The sequence below is a fragment of the Scomber scombrus genome, chromosome 1 (genome assembly GCF_963691925.1).
Source record: "Scomber scombrus chromosome 1, fScoSco1.1, whole genome shotgun sequence".
Taxonomy (NCBI): Eukaryota; Metazoa; Chordata; class Actinopteri; order Scombriformes; family Scombridae; genus Scomber; species Scomber scombrus.
In genome coordinates this window covers 9,429,073-9,438,448 of record NC_084970.1, presented here as the reverse complement: position 1 = coordinate 9,438,448, position 9,376 = coordinate 9,429,073, and the positions used below count along the sequence as shown (strand labels likewise).

The window sequence follows — 9,376 nt, the reverse complement described above, 5'->3', positions numbered from 1 at the left end:
CATTAGATATCATATAGCTTTTGCATTAAGTAAGCCTAAATATGAAATGATGAGTATTTAAATAGGAAATACAAAAGTGGTGAAGGAGATGTTTGACAGCAGGACTGGTGGGAGTGTGAGAATGTGTCTCCATCCTTGAAGCGGGCCAAGTCTTCATAATTAGGCAGACCTCAGTGCGCCTCAGAGCTCTCCCATCTTCCCCTCTGGCACAGATTTGTTGTTTCCAGAGGTACAAACTGGAGGGGAAACTGAGTTTTTTTTCTCATTAAAGGAAACAAGCCCGGAGTTAGTTCAATTACATGAAGTATGCAGGGATGTTGTAAATTTAAAGATTTAAATAGCTTACAAAGTGGCCCCGGGCCCCATCAGTTAATTTCCTTAATTTATGGATTTTAGCGGAGTGTCTATGTGAAAGGGAAGAAGTAGGTCAACTTGAGGATTTGCATGAAGCTTTGAGATTTCACAACAGATCCAAACAGCTGCCCTCCTGACCAGCACCTCAGCAGGTGAAAGGACACTCCAGCTTTTTTTTTTATTTTTATTTTTTTTAAAAATTTTATTTCAACAACACAAACATGTCGCCATGATGAAAAAAGACACTTCTTTTCGATTCTTCTGGGGGGGAAAAATGCAGATCTGATTGTACTATTTGACCCAGGTAATGAGATTATTGATGCAGGAGCAGACAGAGATAACGGCTCTGCTCTAAAGGATTATTCCACTCAATCTCAAACGTATTTAAAATGTTTGCCTTTCTTAAATTGTGCAAGTCAAATTCAGATAGATTTAAAATCTGAGTTAAGATTTTAAGCCAATAATAATTATTCATTTTCGTATATGAATAGAAAAAAAATGAAAATCAGTCAACATTTCAAAGTCTACACATAAAAGAATAATAACTGTCTCCAGGTACTTTTGCCTAAAGATGACAATATTGTGCATTTCTCTATATCTGCTTTAAAAATTATTATCATTATGATTATTTTTTAACCATATATCAATTACATAATGACAGCAGGTAGTATGTTTATTTCAGAATGAGAATAACCAATTATATATTCTACTTAAATTACCAAAAAATGTTCTCTCTTTACAATTACTTTGACTGAAATTCATAAATACAAGAACTTTTTTGAGGTTAACTCAGATTCAGTCAAACACCTCATGATTTAAAAATGATTTAATACTTGAGACACATGAGACCTGTTTTGTTGAACTGAATGTGTGTGTCTGCAATCATGTTTTTTTTCTTCTGGAAAAAACAGATTATGCAACAAGGTCAAGGTCCCACACTGAAGAATCAGTAGTTCTGTTAATTCTATACATAATGATGCTGGATCACAGTAAGGTGGAACATAGTACCATCTGCTGGTTAGCAGAAATATTGTGCATAAACCATCACTCTGGACGATCATTGTATGGAATATCTGGTTATTTATATCTACGTCGTGGCAATTTGGGAGACCAATGTAGATAAAAATATAGAGGTTAGTAGAACACATTTACAGTAGGAGATTTCAGCTCCCACCTGAGCCTTACTGTTAAAACATCTATTTAGTGCTCTAAAATAGCACGTTACAATTTTTTATGGTATCATTAAATATGTAACTGTTTGCTCTAATCTTCCAATGAACAGCACTGAATGTTTGTCTTATTCATAATCTTTTAAAATCCTAATATTCTAGTAAGTGACTAATTGCCCCAGGACATTTAGCCAATATCTGTCTTTTTTCCCTTCTTTAAAAAAAAAAATCTACATAAGGTCACCCACAAACTGTACTAATGCACTGAGGTGGAAACAGTAGGTACAATACAGTCACAACCCTCCCTCTAAACGCCAGCATTTGCAAGAATCTCTTTCAAGCGTTTCGCATCAGATCAACACTCCTACTTTCCCCTCTGGCATGTGGAAAAAGAAAAAGTTTGAAAAGAACATTCAGAACTTGCTTATAGTAATCTGCATGCTTTGTAGAGCCCGGTTGCTGTCAATCGTGCCGTTCTTCCAGCCATTTGACATTCTGCTTGATGTTGGTGTGTGTCTGAGGTGCAGCAGCGACACTTATTGTTCATTATTTCAGAGAAAGAAAGAGAGAGAGAGAGAGAGAGAGAGGGAGGGTAAGAGGGTGTCAGTTTATTAATAGAACGTGTGGGGTTGTGTTGCACACAAACACCCAACAAGCACAGCACAGAATTCCCTCAAGTGTTTAATGCCAGCAATTAAGTTTCCGAAAAACACAGAGAGTACTCTCTGTGTATGTCTGAGAGATGCTGTTATGAGTCAATCCTATACAGGTAAAACTGCAATGACCCCGATGCTGTCAAGTTATTGGTTTTTGTGTACTCAGAACATCATGAGACATTTAGTGAATATTTACCAACTGGAAAAATGCTGAGTAACCCCAACACAGTCTGTTTACTCCTTTGGATTTTTTCATTGCATTTCCCATAAAACTGTGAGCATTTTAAAAGTGAGCTTTTCTTATATAAAAACTATTGTACAAAGGAGGTAAAATATCAAGTATTTAAAAAATATATAAAGCAAAGATTAGAGAAAAGGGAACATTTTTCTTTAGATTGAATTAATTCATGCATAGCACATACAATGTGGTGTAGAAGCAGGAATGACAAAGGTTAATCAAAGGGTAGCTGAGTGACAGTCTAACCATGAACTTATTACTTCTGATGGCTTGATTTGAATTGAATTGAATTGATCTTATAAATCAAATCATCACACCACTTTTATGGTCAGGTACAGGACAGAAATCATGGCCAATCTCAAGTATTTGAGATTTGGCTAAAAGAATCTCTTTTGCTGCCATCATGTGGTCTGAGACTCTAATCACAGAATATATACAAACTGTAACTAACTGCTTGGTACCTGTGAAGAAGGCCTGTGGGTAATAGAGGCCTTTCTCATCTGCTTCAAGGATGATCACTGTCATTTTTTACCAAATGTATGTATGTGGGTACAGGAGTTGAATTATGATGTGAGGGTGTAAAGGATATATTTACAAAATGTCAAGAAATTAAGCATTTAGTCTGTTTAGTCTGTATGGTGCCTTTGTGTTGTGTCCCTCGTCGTATCCATCATCAAACTCTCCTAACCGCTCTCTGAAATTCTTTAAAAAATCCCCTGAAATGTGTTATTCTGCTTCTGGCTTTAAACAGTGTTACACACATCCAGCATCATGCCTTGAATATGTGAACAGAGGAAAAATGATCTTTTGCCTTCGTTGCAGCTACTATTTGGTTAGCAGTAACAACGTGAACAGTGTGATGTCTCCAATCACATCTGGTATGCATCACATACTATTCCTCCCCGCTCTACATGCCTTCGGGGAAGTCCCTGGCACTGCAGAGCACCCACAGTCCTCATTAGAGTGCATGTGTCATGATGGCATCAACCCACAGCCTTGACTTATGCTTTATATTTACAATCATCCATCACAACACTATCAGGACAACAGTCAGTCACAGATCTCATCTTGAACGGTTTGAGCTGATCCGGCTCGTGTTTGTAACTCGTGGTATGTTCAGCATCCTCAAGGGTATTATTCTGTCTGTAGCCGTGTTGTTGAGACTAGTAATGGCCTGAGACTGAAACTGGAGTCCCTGTCCTTTTGTTGTGCACTGAGCTCCCTAACAGCACAGAGGAGGGACAGGGTTTGATGTGTCTTCTGAAGGCCCGCTGCTTTGTCAACACTGAGGCCTCAGCACTGACACTATGGAAGCCGAGCGCCTCAGGGTGACAGGGAGGGGAGGGGTGGGGTGGGGTGGGGTGGAGTGGGAGGGATGGGTGGGTCACTGCAGCCTGGTAAAAGAGAGACAGAGAAAAAGAGACAGACAGAGGAAGAGAAAGAGAGAGAGAAAGGGGGGTGGGGGTGCCAGCAAGTGTGGCCAGCGCCCAAGGCTAGGGGAGAGTGCTCTGTGCAGCAGACTGCCTGATAGGGACTGAGGCTGCTGGCTGATGACATTTTATGGTCACAACATGCAATCCCACCAACTTTAGTTGGTGAAAATCCAGTTTTCATACGCTGAATGGTGGTGGGTTTTCTTGTTAGAGCTACACAAAGAATGACGCAGTTAAGTGTGTCATCATGTCCTTTGAGTTTTAATTCTTTTACAGTAAACAGAACAGTGGGTGGTAAAATAATCCCTAAACTCATACCACATGGAGGAAAAACAGACCTTTTTCAAGTAATCGTGTAGATTTTACTTTGCAAACACCAAAAGCTTAAAAATCATTGTACATAGTTCCACGTATGAGCTTTCATTTGATAAATTAAGGCATAATCTGCTACCGATTAAAGTGGTAGAAAGTAACTAAATACGTTTACTTATACTGTACTTAAGTACATTGTTGAAGTACTTGTTCTTTGCATTGAATTCTACTTTATACTTCTACTCCACTACATGAGAGGGAAAATTGTACTTTTTACCCCTCTACATTCACCTGGCAGGTTTGCTTTTCTGGCTTAACTCTGTACAAAAAAGCACTGTTTACTTGGAGCCCTGTTAGATGTCTATGAGCTGTGAGCAGTGAAACCAAATAGACATTTTCCCTCTAAATACCTCAGATGTTAGATGTTAAATCTGTTTGTTAAACTGTTTAAAGCCCAAAGAGGTAAAATGATCCAATAGTTCACAGAAAATAAAGTAAAAATCCCTTAAATAAATATACATTTGTGTGGCAGAACTTAGTTTTTTCTTCTTTCTTAACCCATGAATCATTTCACGATTGGACTAAACTTCCTAACTATATTTAAGCGGTTAAAATTAGCTACACCTCGACCACCTACAGGAGTGAAGACTCACAATAAGATTAAAACCGATGCAGGAGAACACGAGATATCATATTTTTATTTCACGCGTTCTTCTTCCTTTTCAAAGCCTGGTGCCTACATTACCCAGAATTCAGCTCAACTCAATTCACTTGACTGTACAGATTTAGGTGTGTTAGGGGCAATTGTAGCCTTCAACTGCAGCTCACACCAACTTTTTTTTTAATGTATGCAGTAGTACTCATCAAGACCTGAGAACAGACATTGATGTGTGATGTAATGCACCAGTGGATGATATAATACCACTTCCTCTATGGAGTATTCATCAGCCACATTTCCACAAGAACGACCAGAGTCACTGTGTTGGATATAATGTTATGGGCCAGTTAGCCTATGATATATCTGTGTTGTGTAGTGAATCAGAGTCTGAATGTGCTTGCTGCCCTCCAGAGGGTTAGACAGAGCCGAGGCTGGGGGTGGCCTGAGGCACTGCTCTCTCCAAGGCTGGCCTGATGCGGGCTAAAAACACTTTGTGTTAAGTGGCCATAAGTAACGCTGGCTTTCTATTGTGCATGCAACCAGAGAGTTTATTCTCTCACACATCATTATGGTTCACTTGTGTTTGTGTGTGGTCTCAGTGATGCTTTTCCCCTATGTTTCAGTTCTGACCATATCCTGTTAGTTTATACCTCTGATATGGACCATTACTCCACTTCTGTGAAGCTACTGTTTACATGAATAGCAAAGTGCTGTGATAAGAGACAGTTTGGATCTTCTTTGGTTGGTCTGGAAGTTAAATTCAAGATCTTCTGCATCCGTCTGGTTTGTAGGCCTCTGTTTGAATTAGGTTTTAAACAGGCATGTGATTAACAAAAGGAAGAAAAAGCAAGACAATATACACAGTGCAGACCCCCCACACACCCACTCAAACACACACATACCCTGACCCTACATACTTAACCATAAGTCATTTATTGAGTATGACTTCCCGAGTCTGAGAATTAGCTGGAGGGCTTTGGGTTTTCTGCTGGCTGGACAAAACAAGCAGGTTGAAGTCACATGAGACAGTTTTCTGACAATTTACAGACCACATTATTAATTGTTTAATCCTTTACTACAGGTCTAGTCAGATTAAGACTCTATTTTTGATTAAATTATTAGCTGTTGACATTGAATGGTAACAAAAATCAGCTTAAAAAATGTCCAGCGTAACATGATTGGATGTCTTGTTTTGTCTGACAAACCCCAAAATAATATGAAAACAGAAAAAAACATAAAATCCTCAAATTACAAGAGCTAGAATGTGCAGAAGGTCAGGCATTTCTGCTTTGAAGAGAACTTGAATGATTAATACATAAACCAAGTAGTTTCAAAAAAAAAAAAAAAAAAAAAAAAAAAAAAAAATCTGTCAATCAATCAATTACTCAACTATTTGTTTCTGCTGTGGGTCACATTTTCAGAATGGAAAATCTGGAAAATTCCCATCCCTGTTTGTTTAACTGTTCAGCAATGTGAACATTTTTTGCAAGTCAGCAACCATAAACCTTTCACGAGAGCTTGTATTCCATTGTGCGACAATTTGTTTTCTTCAATAAGAATAATACATTTCTTATTACAATATTTAAAATCTGCACTAATGAATATTTCTATATTAACAGTGGATGAACGTAATGTAATGTGAAAGGGCTGCTGGGCTTACAGACCTGCTCCAGTTCAGTTCTACAGAGCATTTTGGCATCTTTCTTTCAACATCATAACAGACTGTTTTCTTTTTTTCTTTTTTTAATGGATAAAACCACCGTACAACCCTGCTCAGCACTAAATGGCAAACATAGCAACTAGCTTGTGAACACAGTACTTAGCAGTTAAAGAGCCGGATATTTCCCTCTGGAGTTTGTGGAGAGAAAAACAGAATTAAAAGCTGAGTGAATACTGGACTTACATTTGCCAGGTGGCCAGAAACAAAATCAATGCTAATGTTACTCTGTGCCTGCTGGATGTGTAAATAGGCCACTGTTGACTAACATGTTCGCCATATAAACTTTATAAAGTGACAGTGTCAATGTTGTATTTACAGCTTGTGGGGTTGCACGTAGGTGGCCAGAAAAAACAAACCCAACAATTAATGCATGTTTAAAAAGGAAACAAACTAACTCGCTTTTATCTAAACAACTGAAATAATGTGAACATGGTAACAAAAACCTTACTGCTTGATCATGTTTCTTTACTTTTTGTGCACTGAGAAAAACTTTCTCTTTGGAAACTCTGAGTGTTGGGATTCATCATCACCAGAGTCTAATGAATAATACCACCACTGTGTCCTGCTCGGGAATGAACTGCTGTGAGTCGGCGTGGTGCACCTGCCTTCTGTCAGGCAGCCACAGCGCTGCAGCCAACCCAGCCAGCCTACAGGCACTCCTAGATAACTCTTGTCTGATTAGCTCCTTAGGAGGACATTGTTCCAAAAGCAATTCAATAAGACTCCCAGTATTAATTTAGTCCCGAGAGAGAGGCCCATCCATCCTAGGTAGGACGGGCTGTGCTCAGGGCCTACCCTACGGCCTGCTAATAGCACGGCACCTCCCAGCCTGTCACTATAAGTGATAGTCTCTGCAAGTTTGTTGCCTTGTTGTGTGTTTCTCCCATCAGGCAGTGTGCCTCCCTCCCTCCACTTCTCTCCTTCTTTCTCTCCGTCTTTGTCAGCGGTGGTTCAGGGCAGGTGTCTTCTCTGTCATTTCCATCACTCACACTGCTTGACGAAGGGAAGACACAGTTCAGAACACGACGGGAGCATGGGATGATTCATTGAAAGCTCGCCTCTCTCGTTGAAAGGGAGCGGGAGAGAGAAACAGTGACTGCATTTTTTAGTGTTTGTGAGAGCTGCCAGCCACAAGGAAATAAGAGGAGAATGTGAAAATGCTTTCAATGTTATTGAAGCTCCGAGAGTTACTCCAAAGTGAATACTTCTTTTAAAAATAAGAGGTTGACGCATCTTCTGATGTGTGATGCACCTTTATTGATAAAGAACTCAAGCTGTTTTGAACTGGCAGGGGATCCCAGCTGGGATATGGAAAGCACCAGTGTTTTCCTCCTACATGTTGTTTCTGTTTGAGAAGCAACGCTGTAATGTTGGGAATAGCTGAAGAAGATTGCAACTTTACACTGCTGGAACAGACATACAGATGAGGAGGATTTCTGCAGGTTAGAGTTGTTGGAGGCCAGTTCACCTGTGGGGAACATCTTAGATCTTTTTCATTTGTGGCATTACTTGATATAAATGCTGTGTTGTGCTTAGATATGTCTGTACAGAATATGTGGAATAATTGAAAGATACCATTCAAATGCAACTAAATTGTCTTATATTTAGAGATTCTTGGAGGCAAATTTACATTATTCATGATGATGCATGTTGCTTTTCCACTACAAGAAGATCTGATTTTCACACTTTGACACTGGAAACGTACTGAATTGCACTCGGCTGTGTGATGTCATCTGACTTTTCTGTGCAGCCAAGAGAGTTGGCAACATCGTTTTCAACATTGGAACACAGTGCTCAGTGTTGGAAGGCATTGTTAGGAACAAGCGGACCAACACTACAACACAAGTTAACTGCAAAAGCTCACAAACCTTGTTCTCATGCCAACGGAAGAAAGAAAGTTGTATTATGAGTATTGTCATTAGTTATGTGCATCATTAATACATTCTCTCTCTACTATAATGGGTGTTTCATTTAGATATCCACACTTTTTAGGCTACCTGCTGTTATGGATAAGTGTGGGTTTTGTTACATTAATGCGTGGTAGTTTGTCTTTTTTATTTCTTTGCATTTCGTCTTCTTCTCTTAACACTCCTACATCTCAGCACACCTCCTTTCTCCTCCTGTCCATCAGCATCACCGCGCAGATGTTTGCCTCAACCCTTGATGTGTTTTTACATTAAAAATACATCCACAATATGCTATCATTAGAGGGTGGGTGGAGGTTTAGGGGGGGCGTGATTGTCTAAATATGAAAAGCAAAGCGGAGCATTATTTTATCAACTAGAACGTTTCTCAAATGTAGTGATATAGCCCCAAGGTTAAAGAACCACTCTGCCCACAGCAGCTTGTGTGACTGGCGTAATTGTAGATCCTGTGTTTATTGATTGGACTTCATTAAAGCTGCTGCATAATTCATGTCAATGGCAGCGTATAGCTTAATTAGAAGACTTGCAGTGGCTTTCATGGGTGTTTTAGTGTCAAAGCAGAAGCATGACAGGTGGTAGCAGCAAATTGGGTACCAAAGTGCACATTACTATACTACACATACCTCCATGTACGTGAGAGTACTTTGGGGGCATCGTTCTTTTGAAAAACAAAACCAGTGTTGGGGGTTGTAATATTTCAGATACAGTACTGCCATCATGTGGTTATGTACAATATGTCTCTGGATAGAAGAGAATACACAGCAGGGCTTTCCAGCTTTATAAATATAGTGTTACAATAGCTGCATTCAGGAAAAGATTTACTTCAGCACAGAAATGAAATTAGACTTGATAAGTGAAGAGCAATTAGAAAACCTCATGTCTGATCTGAGTATACAATACTGATAAAAGTA

The 9,376-nt window shown here is 39.3% G+C and overlaps 1 protein-coding gene across 1 annotated transcript in view; it reads right to left on the bottom strand.

Moving 5' to 3' along the window:
* The window catches only part of lsm14ab (LSM14A mRNA processing body assembly factor b), a 137,669-nt gene extending 131,292 nt beyond the window's left edge, over positions 1-6,377 (bottom strand). Inside the window, exon 1 of the mRNA XM_062420027.1 lies at positions 6,374-6,377. The gene's annotated coding sequence lies outside the window, so the exon portion shown is untranslated. The remainder of the gene's footprint in view (positions 1-6,373) is intronic.
* Positions 6,378-9,376: the final 2,999 nt, after the last annotated feature.